Here is a 14,655-nt window from a genome sequence, read left to right as displayed (position 1 = left end):
AGCACCTGGTATTCCGAGGCGGTCTCCCATCCAAGCACTAACCAGGCCAATACCTGCTAAGATTAAGAGATCGGGCATTGGCTCTTTTTTTTTAAGATTATTATATAATTAGTAATACATTTCCAATAATATTAGAGCACCTGGTTTTACCAGGGGGTCTCCCATCCAAACACTACACAGGTCAATGACTGCTAAGATTCAAAGAATGGGCATTCACTCTTTTTTTTTTCAAGATTATTATATAATTTGTGAAAAATTTACAAAAATCTTAAAGCAACTGGTATTACCAGGGGGTCTCCCATCCAATTACTAACCAGGCCCAAACCTGCTTAGCTTCCGAGCTCAGACATGATCTGGCATAGCCAGGGTGGTATGGCCATAAGCGAAGACTGCTGCAAAGAGAGAGCTATTTAAAGATCAGTCAATCTAATCGCCGGTACATTATATAAGTAGGAAAGAAAACCCTAAAGCTTAAAGCACCTGTTATTCCCAGGCGGTCTCCCATCCAAGCACTAACCAGGCCAATACCTGCTAAGATTAAGAGATCGGGCATTGACTCTTTTTTTTTTTTTTTTTTTTTTTTAGATTATTATATAATTAGTAATAAATTTCCAATAATATTAGAGCACCTGGTATTCCGAGGCGGTCTCCCATCCAGACACTAAACAGGTCCATGACTGCTAAGATTCAAAGAATGAGCATTGACTCTTTTTTTTTTCAAGATTATTATATAATTTGTGAAAAATTTACAAAAATCTTAGAGCAACTGGTATTACCAGGGGGTCTCCCATCCAATTACTAACCAGGCCCAAACCTGCTTAGCTTCCGAGCTCAGACATGATCTGGCATAGCCAGGGTGGTATGGCCATAAGCAAAGACTGCTGCAAAGAGAGAGCTATTTAAAGATCAGCCAATCTAATCGCCGGTACATTATATAAGTAGGAAAGAAAACCCTAAAGCTTAAAGCACCTGGTATTCCCAGGCGGTCTCCCATCCAAGCACTAACCAGGCCAATACCTGCTAAGATTAAGAGATCGGGCATTGACTCTTTTTTTTTTTTTTTTTTTTTTTTTTTTAAAGATTATTATATAATTAGTAATGAATTTCCAATAATATTAGAGCACCTGGTTTTCCGAGGCGGTCTCCCATCCAAACACTAAACAGGTCCATAGCTGCTAAGATTCAAAGATTGGGCATTGACTCTTTTTGTTTCAAGATAATTATATAATTAGTACAAATTTCCAAAAATATTACAGCAACTGGTATTCCGAGGCGGTCTCCCATCCAAGCACTAAACAGGTCCATACCTTCTAAGATTCAAAGATTGGGCATTTACTCTTTTTTTTTTTTTTTTTGCAAGATTATTATATAATTTGTGAAAAATTTCCAAAAATCTTAAAGCAACTGGTATTACCAGGGTGTCTCCCATCCAATTACTAACCAGGCCCATACCTGCTAAGATTCAGATATGGGGCATTGACTCCTTTCTTTTTTTCTTGCAAGATTATTATATAATTTGTGAAAAATTTCCAAAAATCTTAAAGCAACTGGTATTACCAGGGGGTCTGCCATCCAATTACTAACCAGGCCGAAACCTGCTTAGTTTCCGAGCTCAGACATGATCTGGCATAGCCAGGGTGGAATGGCCATAAGCGAAGACTGCTGCAAAGAGAGAGCTATTTAAAGATCAGCCAATCTAATCGCCGGTACATTATACAGGACCAAACCTGCTTAGCTTCCGAGAGCAGACGAGATCAGGCATAGCCAGGTTGTTACGGTCGCAAGCGAAGGATACTGCAAAGAGAAGACTATTTAAAGATCAGCCAATCAAATCGCCCATACATTATATAAGTAGGAATGAAAATCCAAAAGCTTACAGCACCTGGTATTCCGAGGCGGTCTCCCATCCAAGCACTAACCAGGCCAATACCTGCTAAGATTAAGAGATCGGGCATTGGCTCTTTTTTTTAAGATTATTATATAATTAGTAATAAATTTCCAATAATATTAGAGCACCTGGTATTCCGAGGCGGTCTCCCATCCAGACACTAAACAGGTCCATGACTGCTAAGATTCAAAGAATGAGCATTGACTCTTTTTTTTTTCAAGATTATTATATAATTTGTGAAAAATTTACAAAAATCTTAGAGCAACTGGTATTACCAGGGGGTCTCCCATCCAATTACTAACCAGGCCCAAACCTGCTTAGCTTCCGAGCTCAGACATGATCTGGCATAGCCAGGGTGGTATGGCCATAAGCAAAGACTGCTGCAAAGAGAGAGCTATTTAAAGATCAGCCAATCTAATCGCCGGTACATTATATAAGTAGGAAAGAAAACCCTAAAGCTTAAAGCACCTGGTATTCCCAGGCGGTCTCCCATCCAAGCACTAACCAGGCCAATACCTGCTAAGATTAAGAGATCGGGCATTGACTCTTTTTTTTTTTTTTTTTTTTTTTTTTTTTAAAGATTATTATATAATTAGTAATGAATTTCCAATAATATTAGAGCACCTGGTTTTCCGAGGCGGTCTCCCATCCAAACACTAAACAGGTCCATAGCTGCTAAGATTCAAAGATTGGGCATTGACTCTTTTTGTTTCAAGATAATTATATAATTAGTACAAATTTCCAAAAATATTACAGCAACTGGTATTCCGAGGCGGTCTCCCATCCAAGCACTAAACAGGTCCATACCTTCTAAGATTCAAAGATTGGGCATTTACTCTTTTTTTTTTTTTTTTTGCAAGATTATTATATAATTTGTGAAAAATTTCCAAAAATCTTAAAGCAACTGGTATTACCAGGGTGTCTCCCATCCAATTACTAACCAGGCCCATACCTGCTAAGATTCAGATATGGGGCATTGACTCCTTTCTTTTTTTCTTGCAAGATTATTATATAATTTGTGAAAAATTTCCAAAAATCTTAAAGCAACTGGTATTACCAGGGGGTCTGCCATCCAATTACTAACCAGGCCGAAACCTGCTTAGTTTCCGAGCTCAGACATGATCTGGCATAGCCAGGGTGGAATGGCCATAAGCGAAGACTGCTGCAAAGAGAGAGCTATTTAAAGATCAGCCAATCTAATCGCCGGTACATTATACAGGACCAAACCTGCTTAGCTTCCGAGAGCAGACGAGATCAGGCATAGCCAGGTTGTTACGGTCGCAAGCGAAGGATACTGCAAAGAGAAGACTATTTAAAGATCAGCCAATCAAATCGCCCATACATTATATAAGTAGGAATGAAAATCCAAAAGCTTACAGCACCTGGTATTCCGAGGCGGTCTCCCATCCAAGCACTAACCAGGCCAATACCTGCTAAGATTAAGAGATCGGGCATTGGCTCTTTTTTTTAAGATTATTATATAATTAGTAATAAATTTCCAATAATATTAGAGCACCTGGTATTCCGAGGCGGTCTCCCATCCAGACACTAAACAGGTCCATGACTGCTAAGATTCAAAGAATGGGCATTGACTCTTTTTTTTTTCAAGATTATTATATAATTTGTGAAAAATTTACAAAAATCTTAGAGCAACTGGTATTACCAGGGGGTCTCCCATCCAATTACTAACCAGGCCCAAACCTGCTTAGCTTCCGAGCTCAGACATGATCTGGCATAGCCAGGGTGGTATGGCCATAAGCAAAGACTGCTGCAAAGAGAGAGCTATTTAAAGATCAGCCAATCTAATCGCCGGTACATTATATAAGTAGGAAAGAAAACCCTAAAGCTTAAAGCACCTGGTATTCCCAGGCGGTCTCCCATCCAAGCACTAACCAGGCCAATACCTGCTAAGATTAAGAGATCGGGCATTGACTCTTTTTTTTTTTTTTTTTTTTTTTTTTTTTTAAGATTATTATATAATTAGTAATGAATTTCCAATAATATTAGAGCACCTGGTTTTCCGAGGCGGTCTCCCATCCAAACACTAAACAGGTCCATAGCTGCTAAGATTCAAAGATTGGGCATTGACTCTTTTTGTTTCAAGATAATTATATAATTAGTACAAATTTCCAAAAATATTACAGCAACTGGTATTCCGAGGCGGTCTCCCATCCAAGCACTAAACAGGTCCATACCTTCTAAGATTCAAAGATTGGGCATTTACTCTTTTTTTTTTTTTTTTTTGCAAGATTATTATATAATTTGTGAAAAATTTCCAAAAATATTAAAGCAACTGGTATTACCAGGGTGTCTCCCATCCAATTACTAACCAGGCCCATACCTGCTAAGATTCAGATATGGGGCATTGACTCCTTTCTTTTTTTCTTGCAAGATTATTATATAATTTGTGAAAAAATTCCAAAAATCTTAAAGCAACTGGTATTACCAGGGGGTCTGCCATCCAATTACTAACCAGGCCGAAACCTGCTTAGTTTCCGAGCTCAGACATGATCTGGCATAGCCAGGGTGGAATGGCCATAAGCGAAGACTGCTGCAAAGAGAGAGCTATTTAAAGATCAGCCAATCTAATCGCCGGTACATTATACAGGACCAAACCTGCTTAGCTTCCGAGAGCAGACGAGATCAGGCATAGCCAGGTTGTTACGGTCGCAAGCGAAGGATACTGCAAAGAGAAGACTATTTAAAGATCAGCCAATCAAATCGCCCATACATTATATAAGTAGGAATGAAAATCCAAAAGCTTACAGCACCTGGTATTCCGAGGCGGTCTCCCATCCAAGCACTAACCAGGCCAATACCTGCTAAGATTAAGAGATCGGGCATTGGCTCTTTTTTTTTAAGATTATTATATAATTAGTAATACATTTCCAATAATATTAGAGCACCTGGTATTACCAGGGGGTCTCCCATCCAAACACTACACAGGTCAATGACTGCTAAGATTCAAAGAATGGGCATTCACTCTTTTTTTTTTCAAGATTATTATATAATTTGTGAAAAATTTACAAAAATCTTAAAGCAACTGGTATTACCAGGGGGTCTCCCATCCAATTACTAACCAGGCCCAAACCTGCTTAGCTTCCGAGCTCAGACATGATCTGGCATAGCCAGGGTGGTATGGCCATAAGCGAAGACTGCTGCAAAGAGAGAGCTATTTAAAGATCAGTCAATCTAATCGCCGGTACATTATATAAGTAGGAAAGAAAACCCTAAAGCTTAAAGCACCTGTTATTCCCAGGCGGTCTCCCATCCAAGCACTAACCAGGCCAATACCTGCTAAGATTAAGAGATCGGGCATTGACTCTTTTTTTTTTTTTTTTTTTTTTTAAGATTATTATATAATTAGTAATAAATTTCCAATAATATTAGAGCACCTGGTATTCCGAGGCGGTCTCCCATCCAGACACTAAACAGGTCCATGACTGCTAAGATTCAAAGAATGAGCATTGACTCTTTTTTTTTTCAAGATTATTATATAATTTGTGAAAAATTTACAAAAATCTTAGAGCAACTGGTATTACCAGGGGGTCTCCCATCCAATTACTAACCAGGCCCAAACCTGCTTAGCTTCCGAGCTCAGACATGATCTGGCATAGCCAGGGTGGTATGGCCATAAGCAAAGACTGCTGCAAAGAGAGAGCTATTTAAAGATCAGCCAATCTAATCGCCGGTACATTATATAAGTAGGAAAGAAAACCCTAAAGCTTAAAGCACCTGGTATTCCCAGGCGGTCTCCCATCCAAGCACTAACCAGGCCAATACCTGCTAAGATTAAGAGATCGGGCATTGACTCTTTTTTTTTTTTTTTTTTTTTTTTTTTTAAAGATTATTATATAATTAGTAATGAATTTCCAATAATATTAGAGCACCTGGTTTTCCGAGGCGGTCTCCCATCCAAACACTAAACAGGTCCATAGCTGCTAAGATTCAAAGATTGGGCATTGACTCTTTTTGTTTCAAGATAATTATATAATTAGTACAAATTTCCAAAAATATTACAGCAACTGGTATTCCGAGGCGGTCTCCCATCCAAGCACTAAACAGGTCCATACCTTCTAAGATTCAAAGATTGGGCATTTACTCTTTTTTTTGCAAGATTATTATATAATTTGTGAAAAATTTCCAAAAATCTTAAAGCAACTGGTATTACCAGGGTGTCTCCCATCCAATTACTAACCAGGCCCATACCTGCTAAGATTCAGATATGGGGCATTGACTCCTTTCTTTTTTTCTTGCAAGATTATTATATAATTTGTGAAAAATTTCCAAAAATCTTAAAGCAACTGGTATTACCAGGGGGTCTGCCATCCAATTACTAACCAGGCCGAAACCTGCTTAGTTTCCGAGCTCAGACATGATCTGGCATAGCCAGGGTGGAATGGCCATAAGCGAAGACTGCTGCAAAGAGAGAGCTATTTAAAGATCAGCCAATCTAATCGCCGGTACATTATACAGGACCAAACCTGCTTAGCTTCCGAGAGCAGACGAGATCAGGCATAGCCAGGTTGTTACGGTCGCAAGCGAAGGATACTGCAAAGAGAAGACTATTTAAAGATCAGCCAATCAAATCGCCCATACATTATATAAGTAGGAATGAAAATCCAAAAGCTTACAGCACCTGGTATTCCGAGGCGGTCTCCCATCCAAGCACTAACCAGGCCAATACCTGCTAAGATTAAGAGATCGGGCATTGGCTCTTTTTTTTTAAGATTATTATATAATTAGTAATACATTTCCAATAATATTAGAGCACCTGGTATTACCAGGGGGTCTCCCATCCAAACACTACACAGGTCAATGACTGCTAAGATTCAAAGAATGGGCATTCACTCTTTTTTTTTTCAAGATTATTATATAATTTGTGAAAAATTTACAAAAATCTTAAAGCAACTGGTATTACCAGGGGGTCTCCCATCCAATTACTAACCAGGCCCAAACCTGCTTAGCTTCCGAGCTCAGACATGATCTGGCATAGCCAGGGTGGTATGGCCATAAGCGAAGACTGCTGCAAAGAGAGAGCTATTTAAAGATCAGTCAATCTAATCGCCGGTACATTATATAAGTAGGAAAGAAAACCCTAAAGCTTAAAGCACCTGTTATTCCCAGGCGGTCTCCCATCCAAGCACTAACCAGGCCAATACCTGCTAAGATTAAGAGATCGGGCATTGACTCTTTTTTTTTTTTTTTTTTTTTTTTAAGATTATTATATAATTAGTAATAAATTTCCAATAATATTAGAGCACCTGGTATTCCGAGGCGGTCTCCCATCCAGACACTAAACAGGTCCATGACTGCTAAGATTCAAAGAATGAGCATTGACTCTTTTTTTTTTCAAGATTATTATATAATTTGTGAAAAATTTACAAAAATCTTAGAGCAACTGGTATTACCAGGGGGTCTCCCATCCAATTACTAACCAGGCCCAAACCTGCTTAGCTTCCGAGCTCAGACATGATCTGGCATAGCCAGGGTGGTATGGCCATAAGCAAAGACTGCTGCAAAGAGAGAGCTATTTAAAGATCAGCCAATCTAATCGCCGGTACATTATATAAGTAGGAAAGAAAACCCTAAAGCTTAAAGCACCTGGTATTCCCAGGCGGTCTCCCATCCAAGCACTAACCAGGCCAATACCTGCTAAGATTAAGAGATCGGGCATTGACTCTTTTTTTTTTTTTTTTTTTTTTTTTTTTTTAAAGATTATTATATAATTAGTAATGAATTTCCAATAATATTAGAGCACCTGGTTTTCCGAGGCGGTCTCCCATCCAAACACTAAACAGGTCCATAGCTGCTAAGATTCAAAGATTGGGCATTGACTCTTTTTGTTTCAAGATAATTATATAATTAGTACAAATTTCCAAAAATATTACAGCAACTGGTATTCCGAGGCGGTCTCCCATCCAAGCACTAAACAGGTCCATACCTTCTAAGATTCAAAGATTGGGCATTTACTCTTTTTTTTGCAAGATTATTATATAATTTGTGAAAAATTTCCAAAAATCTTAAAGCAACTGGTATTACCAGGGTGTCTCCCATCCAATTACTAACCAGGCCCATACCTGCTAAGATTCAGATATGGGGCATTGACTCCTTTCTTTTTTTCTTGCAAGATTATTATATAATTTGTGAAAAATTTCCAAAAATCTTAAAGCAACTGGTATTACCAGGGGGTCTGCCATCCAATTACTAACCAGGCCGAAACCTGCTTAGTTTCCGAGCTCAGACATGATCTGGCATAGCCAGGGTGGAATGGCCATAAGCGAAGACTGCTGCAAAGAGAGAGCTATTTAAAGATCAGCCAATCTAATCGCCGGTACATTATACAGGACCAAACCTGCTTAGCTTCCGAGAGCAGACGAGATCAGGCATAGCCAGGTTGTTACGGTCGCAAGCGAAGGATACTGCAAAGAGAAGACTATTTAAAGATCAGCCAATCAAATCGCCCATACATTATATAAGTAGGAATGAAAATCCAAAAGCTTACAGCACCTGGTATTCCGAGGCGGTCTCCCATCCAAGCACTAACCAGGCCAATACCTGCTAAGATTAAGAGATCGGGCATTGGCTCTTTTTTTTTAAGATTATTATATAATTAGTAATACATTTCCAATAATATTAGAGCACCTGGTATTACCAGGGGGTCTCCCATCCAAACACTACACAGGTCAATGACTGCTAAGATTCAAAGAATGGGCATTCACTCTTTTTTTTTTCAAGATTATTATATAATTTGTGAAAAATTTACAAAAATCTTAAAGCAACTGGTATTACCAGGGGGTCTCCCATCCAATTACTAACCAGGCCCAAACCTGCTTAGCTTCCGAGCTCAGACATGATCTGGCATAGCCAGGGTGGTATGGCCATAAGCGAAGACTGCTGCAAAGAGAGAGCTATTTAAAGATCAGTCAATCTAATCGCCGGTACATTATATAAGTAGGAAAGAAAACCCTAAAGCTTAAAGCACCTGTTATTCCCAGGCGGTCTCCCATCCAAGCACTAACCAGGCCAATACCTGCTAAGATTAAGAGATCGGGCATTGACTCTTTTTTTTTTTTTTTTTTTTTTTTAAGATTATTATATAATTAGTAATAAATTTCCAATAATATTAGAGCACCTGGTATTCCGAGGCGGTCTCCCATCCAGACACTAAACAGGTCCATGACTGCTAAGATTCAAAGAATGAGCATTGACTCTTTTTTTTTTCAAGATTATTATATAATTTGTGAAAAATTTACAAAAATCTTAGAGCAACTGGTATTACCAGGGGGTCTCCCATCCAATTACTAACCAGGCCCAAACCTGCTTAGCTTCCGAGCTCAGACATGATCTGGCATAGCCAGGGTGGTATGGCCATAAGCAAAGACTGCTGCAAAGAGAGAGCTATTTAAAGATCAGCCAATCTAATCGCCGGTACATTATATAAGTAGGAAAGAAAACCCTAAAGCTTAAAGCACCTGGTATTCCCAGGCGGTCTCCCATCCAAGCACTAACCAGGCCAATACCTGCTAAGATTAAGAGATCGGGCATTGACTCTTTTTTTTTTTTTTTTTTTTTTTTTTTTTTTAAAGATTATTATATAATTAGTAATGAATTTCCAATAATATTAGAGCACCTGGTTTTCCGAGGCGGTCTCCCATCCAAACACTAAACAGGTCCATAGCTGCTAAGATTCAAAGATTGGGCATTGACTCTTTTTGTTTCAAGATAATTATATAATTAGTACAAATTTCCAAAAATATTACAGCAACTGGTATTCCGAGGCGGTCTCCCATCCAAGCACTAAACAGGTCCATACCTTCTAAGATTCAAAGATTGGGCATTTACTCTTTTTTTTGCAAGATTATTATATAATTTGTGAAAAATTTCCAAAAATCTTAAAGCAACTGGTATTACCAGGGTGTCTCCCATCCAATTACTAACCAGGCCCATACCTGCTAAGATTCAGATATGGGGCATTGACTCCTTTCTTTTTTTCTTGCAAGATTATTATATAATTTGTGAAAATTTTCCAAAAATCTTAAAGCAACTGGTATTACCAGGGGGTCTGCCATCCAATTACTAACCAGGCCGAAACCTGCTTAGTTTCCGAGCTCAGACATGATCTGGCATAGCCAGGGTGGAATGGCCATAAGCGAAGACTGCTGCAAAGAGAGAGCTATTTAAAGATCAGCCAATCTAATCGCCGGTACATTATACAGGACCAAACCTGCTTAGCTTCCGAGAGCAGACGAGATCAGGCATAGCCAGGTTGTTACGGTCGCAAGCGAAGGATACTGCAAAGAGAAGACTATTTAAAGATCAGCCAATCAAATCGCCCATACATTATATAAGTAGGAATGAAAATCCAAAAGCTTACAGCACCTGGTATTCCGAGGCGGTCTCCCATCCAAGCACTAACCAGGCCAATACCTGCTAAGATTAAGAGATCGGGCATTGGCTCTTTTTTTTAAGATTATTATATAATTAGTAATAAATTTCCAATAATATTAGAGCACCTGGTATTCCGAGGCGGTCTCCCATCCAGACACTAAACAGGTCCATGACTGCTAAGATTCAAAGAATGGGCATTCACTCTTTTTTTTTCAAGATTATTATATAATTTGTGAAAAATTTACAAAAATCTTAGAGCAACTGGTATTACCAGGGGGTCTCCCATCCAATTACTAACCAGGCCCAAACCTGCTTAGCTTCCGAGCTCAGACATGATCTGGCATAGCCAGGGTGGTATGGCCATAAGCAAAGACTGCTGCAAAGAGAGAGCTATTTAAAGATCAGCCAATCTAATCGTCGGTACATTATATAAGTAGGAAAGAAAACCCTAAAGCTTAAAGCACCTGGTATTCCCAGGCGGTCTTCCATCCAAGCACTAACCAGGCCAATACCTGCTAAGATTAAGAGATCGGGCATTGACTCTTTTTTTTTTTTTTTTTTTTTTTTTTTTAAAGATTATTATATAATTAGTAATGAATTTCCAATAATATTAGAGCACCTGGTTTTCCGAGGCGGTCTCCCATCCAAACACTAAACAGGTCCATAGCTGCTAAGATTCAAAGATTGGGCATTGACTCTTTTTGTTTCAAGATAATTATATAATTAGTACAAATTTCCAAAAATATTACAGCAACTGGTATTCCGAGGCGGTCTCCCATCCAAGCACTAAACAGGTCCATACCTTCTAAGATTCAAAGATTGGGCATTTACTCTTTTTTTTTTTTTTTTTGCAAGATTATTATATAATTTGTGAAAAATTTCCAAAAATCTTAAAGCAACTGGTATTACCAGGGTGTCTCCCATCCAATTACTAACCAGGCCCATACCTGCTAAGATTCAGATATGGGGCATTGACTCCTTTCTTTTTTTTCTTGCAAGATTATTATATAATTTGTGAAAAATTTCCAAAAATCTTAAAGCAACTGGTATTACCAGGGGGTCTGCCATCCAATTACTAACCAGGCCGAAACCTGCTTAGTTTCCGAGCTCAGACATGATCTGGCATAGCCAGGGTGGAATGGCCATAAGCGAAGACTGCTGCAAAGAGAGAGCTATTTAAAGATCAGCCAATCTAATCGCCGGTACATTATACAGGACCAAACCTGCTTAGCTTCCGAGAGCAGACGAGATCAGGCATAGCCAGGTTGTTACGGTCGCAAGCGAAGGATACTGCAAAGAGAAGACTATTTAAAGATCAGCCAATCAAATCGCCCATACATTATATAAGTAGGAATGAAAATCCAAAAGCTTACAGCACCTGGTATTCCGAGGCGGTCTCCCATCCAAGCACTAACCAGGCCAATACCTGCTAAGATTAAGAGATCGGGCATTGGCTCTTTTTTTTAAAGATTATTATATAATTAGTAATACATTTCCAATAATATTAGAGCACCTGGTATTACCAGGGGGTCTCCCATCCAAACACTACACAGGTCAATGACTGCTAAGATTCAAAGAATGGGCATTCACTCTTTTTTTTTTCAAGATTATTATATAATTTGTGAAAAATTTACAAAAATCTTAAAGCAACTGGTATTACCAGGGGGTCTCCCATCCAATTACTAACCAGGCCCAAACCTGCTTAGCTTCCGAGCTCAGACATGATCTGGCATAGCCAGGGTGGTATGGCCATAAGCGAAGACTGCTGCAAAGAGAGAGCTATTTAAAGATCAGTCAATCTAATCGCCGGTACATTATATAAGTAGGAAAGAAAACCCTAAAGCTTAAAGCACCTGTTATTCCCAGGCGGTCTCCCATCCAAGCACTAACCAGGCCAATACCTGCTAAGATTAAGAGATCGGGCATTGACTCTTTTTTTTTTTTTTTTTTTTTTTTTAAGATTATTATATAATTAGTAATAAATTTCCAATAATATTAGAGCACCTGGTATTCCGAGGCGGTCTCCCATCCAGACACTAAACAGGTCCATGACTGCTAAGATTCAAAGAATGGGCATTGACTCTTTTTTTTTTCAAGATTATTATATAATTTGTGAAAAATTTACAAAAATCTTAGAGCAACTGGTATTACCAGGAGGTCTCCCATCCAATTACTAACCAGGCCCAAACCTGCTTAGCTTCCGAGCTCAGACATGATCTGGCATAGCCAGGGTGGTATGGCCATAAGCAAAGACTGCTGCAAAGAGAGAGCTATTTAAAGATCAGCCAATCTAATCGCCGGTACATTATATAAGTAGGAAAGAAAACCCTAAAGCTTAAAGCACCTGGTATTCCCAGGCGGTCTCCCATCCAAGCACTAACCAGGCCAATACCTGCTAAGATTAAGAGATCGGGCATTGACTCTTTTTTTTTTTTTTTTTTTTTTTTTTTTTAAAAGATTATTATATAATTAGTAATGAATTTCCAATAATATTAGAGCACCTGGTTTTCCGAGGCGGTCTCCCATCCAAACACTAAACAGGTCCATAGCTGCTAAGATTCAAAGATTGGGCATTGACTCTTTTTGTTTCAAGATAATTATATAATTAGTACAAATTTCCAAAAATATTACAGCAACTGGTATTCCGAGGCGGTCTCCCATCCAAGCACTAAACAGGTCCATACCTTCTAAGATTCAAAGATTGGGCATTTACTCTTTTTTTTTTGCAAGATTATTATATAATTTGTGAAAAATTTCCAAAAATCTTAAAGCAACTGGTATTACCAGGGTGTCTCCCATCCAATTACTAACCAGGCCCATACCTGCTAAGATTCAGATATGGGGCATTGACTCCTTTCTTTTTTTCTTGCAAGATTATTATATAATTTGTGAAAAATTTCCAAAAATCTTAAAGCAACTGGTATTACCAGGGGGTCTGCCATCCAATTACTAACCAGGCCGAAACCTGCTTAGTTTCCGAGCTCAGACATGATCTGGCATAGCCAGGGTGGAATGGCCATAAGCGAAGACTGCTGCAAAGAGAGAGCTATTTAAAGATCAGCCAATCTAATCGCCGGTACATTATACAGGACCAAACCTGCTTAGCTTCCGAGAGCAGACGAGATCAGGCATAGCCAGGTTGTTACGGTCGCAAGCGAAGGATACTGCAAAGAGAAGACTATTTAAAGATCAGCCAATCAAATCGCCCATACATTATATAAGTAGGAATGAAAATCCAAAAGCTTACAGCACCTGGTATTCCGAGGCGGTCTCCCATCCAAGCACTAACCAGGCCAATACCTGCTAAGATTAAGAGATCGGGCATTGGCTCTTTTTTTTAAGATTATTATATAATTAGTAATAAATTTCCAATAATATTAGAGCACCTGGTATTCCGAGGCGGTCTCCCATCCAGACACTAAACAGGTCCATGACTGCTAAGATTCAAAGAATGGGCATTCACTCTTTTTTTTTTCAAGATTATTATATAATTTGTGAAAAATTTACAAAAATCTTAGAGCAACTGGTATTACCAGGAGGTCTCCCATCCAATTACTAACCAGGCCCAAACCTGCTTAGCTTCCGAGCTCAGACATGATCTGGCATAGCCAGGGTGGTATGGCCATAAGCAAAGACTGCTGCAAAGAGAGAGCTATTTAAAGATCAGCCAATCTAATCGCCGGTACATTATATAAGTAGGAAAGAAAACCCTAAAGCTTAAAGCACCTGGTATTCCCAGGCGGTCTCCCATCCAAGCACTAACCAGGCCAATACCTGCTAAGATTAAGAGATCGGGCATTGACTCTTTTTTTTTTTTTTTTTTTTTTTTTTTTTAAAAGATTATTATATAATTAGTAATGAATTTCCAATAATATTAGAGCACCTGGTTTTCCGAGGCGGTCTCCCATCCAAACACTAAACAGGTCCATAGCTGCTAAGATTCAAAGATTGGGCATTGACTCTTTTTGTTTCAAGATAATTATATAATTAGTACAAATTTCCAAAAATATTACAGCAACTGGTATTCCGAGGCGGTCTCCCATCCAAGCACTAAACAGGTCCATACCTTCTAAGATTCAAAGATTGGGCATTTACTCTTTTTTTTTTGCAAGATTATTATATAATTTGTGAAAAATTTCCAAAAATCTTAAAGCAACTGGTATTACCAGGGTGTCTCCCATCCAATTACTAACCAGGCCCATACCTGCTAAGATTCAGATATGGGGCATTGACTCCTTTCTTTTTTTCTTGCAAGATTATTATATAATTTGTGAAAAATTTCCAAAAATCTTAAAGCAACTGGTATTACCAGGGGGTCTGCCATCCAATTACTAACCAGGCCGAAACCTGCTTAGTTTCCGAGCTCAGACATGATC

At 38.8% G+C, this 14,655-nt stretch overlaps 14 pseudogenes; all 14 read right to left on the bottom strand.

The window, feature by feature from the left end:
- Positions 1-265: 265 nt before the first annotated feature.
- Positions 266-384, bottom strand: LOC127957402 (uncharacterized; annotated as a pseudogene).
- Positions 385-754: 370 nt separating this feature from the next.
- Positions 755-873, bottom strand: LOC127959380 (uncharacterized; annotated as a pseudogene).
- Positions 874-2,141: 1,268 nt separating this feature from the next.
- Positions 2,142-2,260, bottom strand: LOC127959374 (uncharacterized; annotated as a pseudogene).
- A 1,269-nt stretch (positions 2,261-3,529) lies between these two features.
- LOC127959367 (uncharacterized) lies at positions 3,530-3,648 on the bottom strand (annotated as a pseudogene).
- Positions 3,649-4,919: 1,271 nt separating this feature from the next.
- On the bottom strand, positions 4,920-5,038 carry LOC127957394 (uncharacterized; annotated as a pseudogene).
- A 370-nt stretch (positions 5,039-5,408) lies between these two features.
- LOC127959363 (uncharacterized) lies at positions 5,409-5,527 on the bottom strand (annotated as a pseudogene).
- A 1,260-nt stretch (positions 5,528-6,787) lies between these two features.
- LOC127957387 (uncharacterized) lies at positions 6,788-6,906 on the bottom strand (annotated as a pseudogene).
- A 371-nt stretch (positions 6,907-7,277) lies between these two features.
- Positions 7,278-7,396, bottom strand: LOC127959362 (uncharacterized; annotated as a pseudogene).
- Positions 7,397-8,658: 1,262 nt separating this feature from the next.
- Positions 8,659-8,777, bottom strand: LOC127957381 (uncharacterized; annotated as a pseudogene).
- Positions 8,778-9,148: 371 nt separating this feature from the next.
- Positions 9,149-9,267, bottom strand: LOC127959358 (uncharacterized; annotated as a pseudogene).
- Positions 9,268-10,528: 1,261 nt separating this feature from the next.
- LOC127959356 (uncharacterized) lies at positions 10,529-10,647 on the bottom strand (annotated as a pseudogene).
- Positions 10,648-11,917: 1,270 nt separating this feature from the next.
- On the bottom strand, positions 11,918-12,036 carry LOC127957379 (uncharacterized; annotated as a pseudogene).
- A 372-nt stretch (positions 12,037-12,408) lies between these two features.
- LOC127958254 (uncharacterized) lies at positions 12,409-12,527 on the bottom strand (annotated as a pseudogene).
- A 1,263-nt stretch (positions 12,528-13,790) lies between these two features.
- LOC127958247 (uncharacterized) lies at positions 13,791-13,909 on the bottom strand (annotated as a pseudogene).
- Between the last annotated feature and the right edge of the window lie 746 nt (positions 13,910-14,655).

This window comes from Carassius gibelio, chromosome A3 (genome assembly GCF_023724105.1).
Source record: "Carassius gibelio isolate Cgi1373 ecotype wild population from Czech Republic chromosome A3, carGib1.2-hapl.c, whole genome shotgun sequence".
In the NCBI taxonomy this organism is placed as follows: domain Eukaryota; kingdom Metazoa; phylum Chordata; class Actinopteri; order Cypriniformes; family Cyprinidae; genus Carassius; species Carassius gibelio.
Note: the sequence above shows the minus strand (reverse complement) of the source record. Positions and strands in the feature narration are given on the sequence as shown.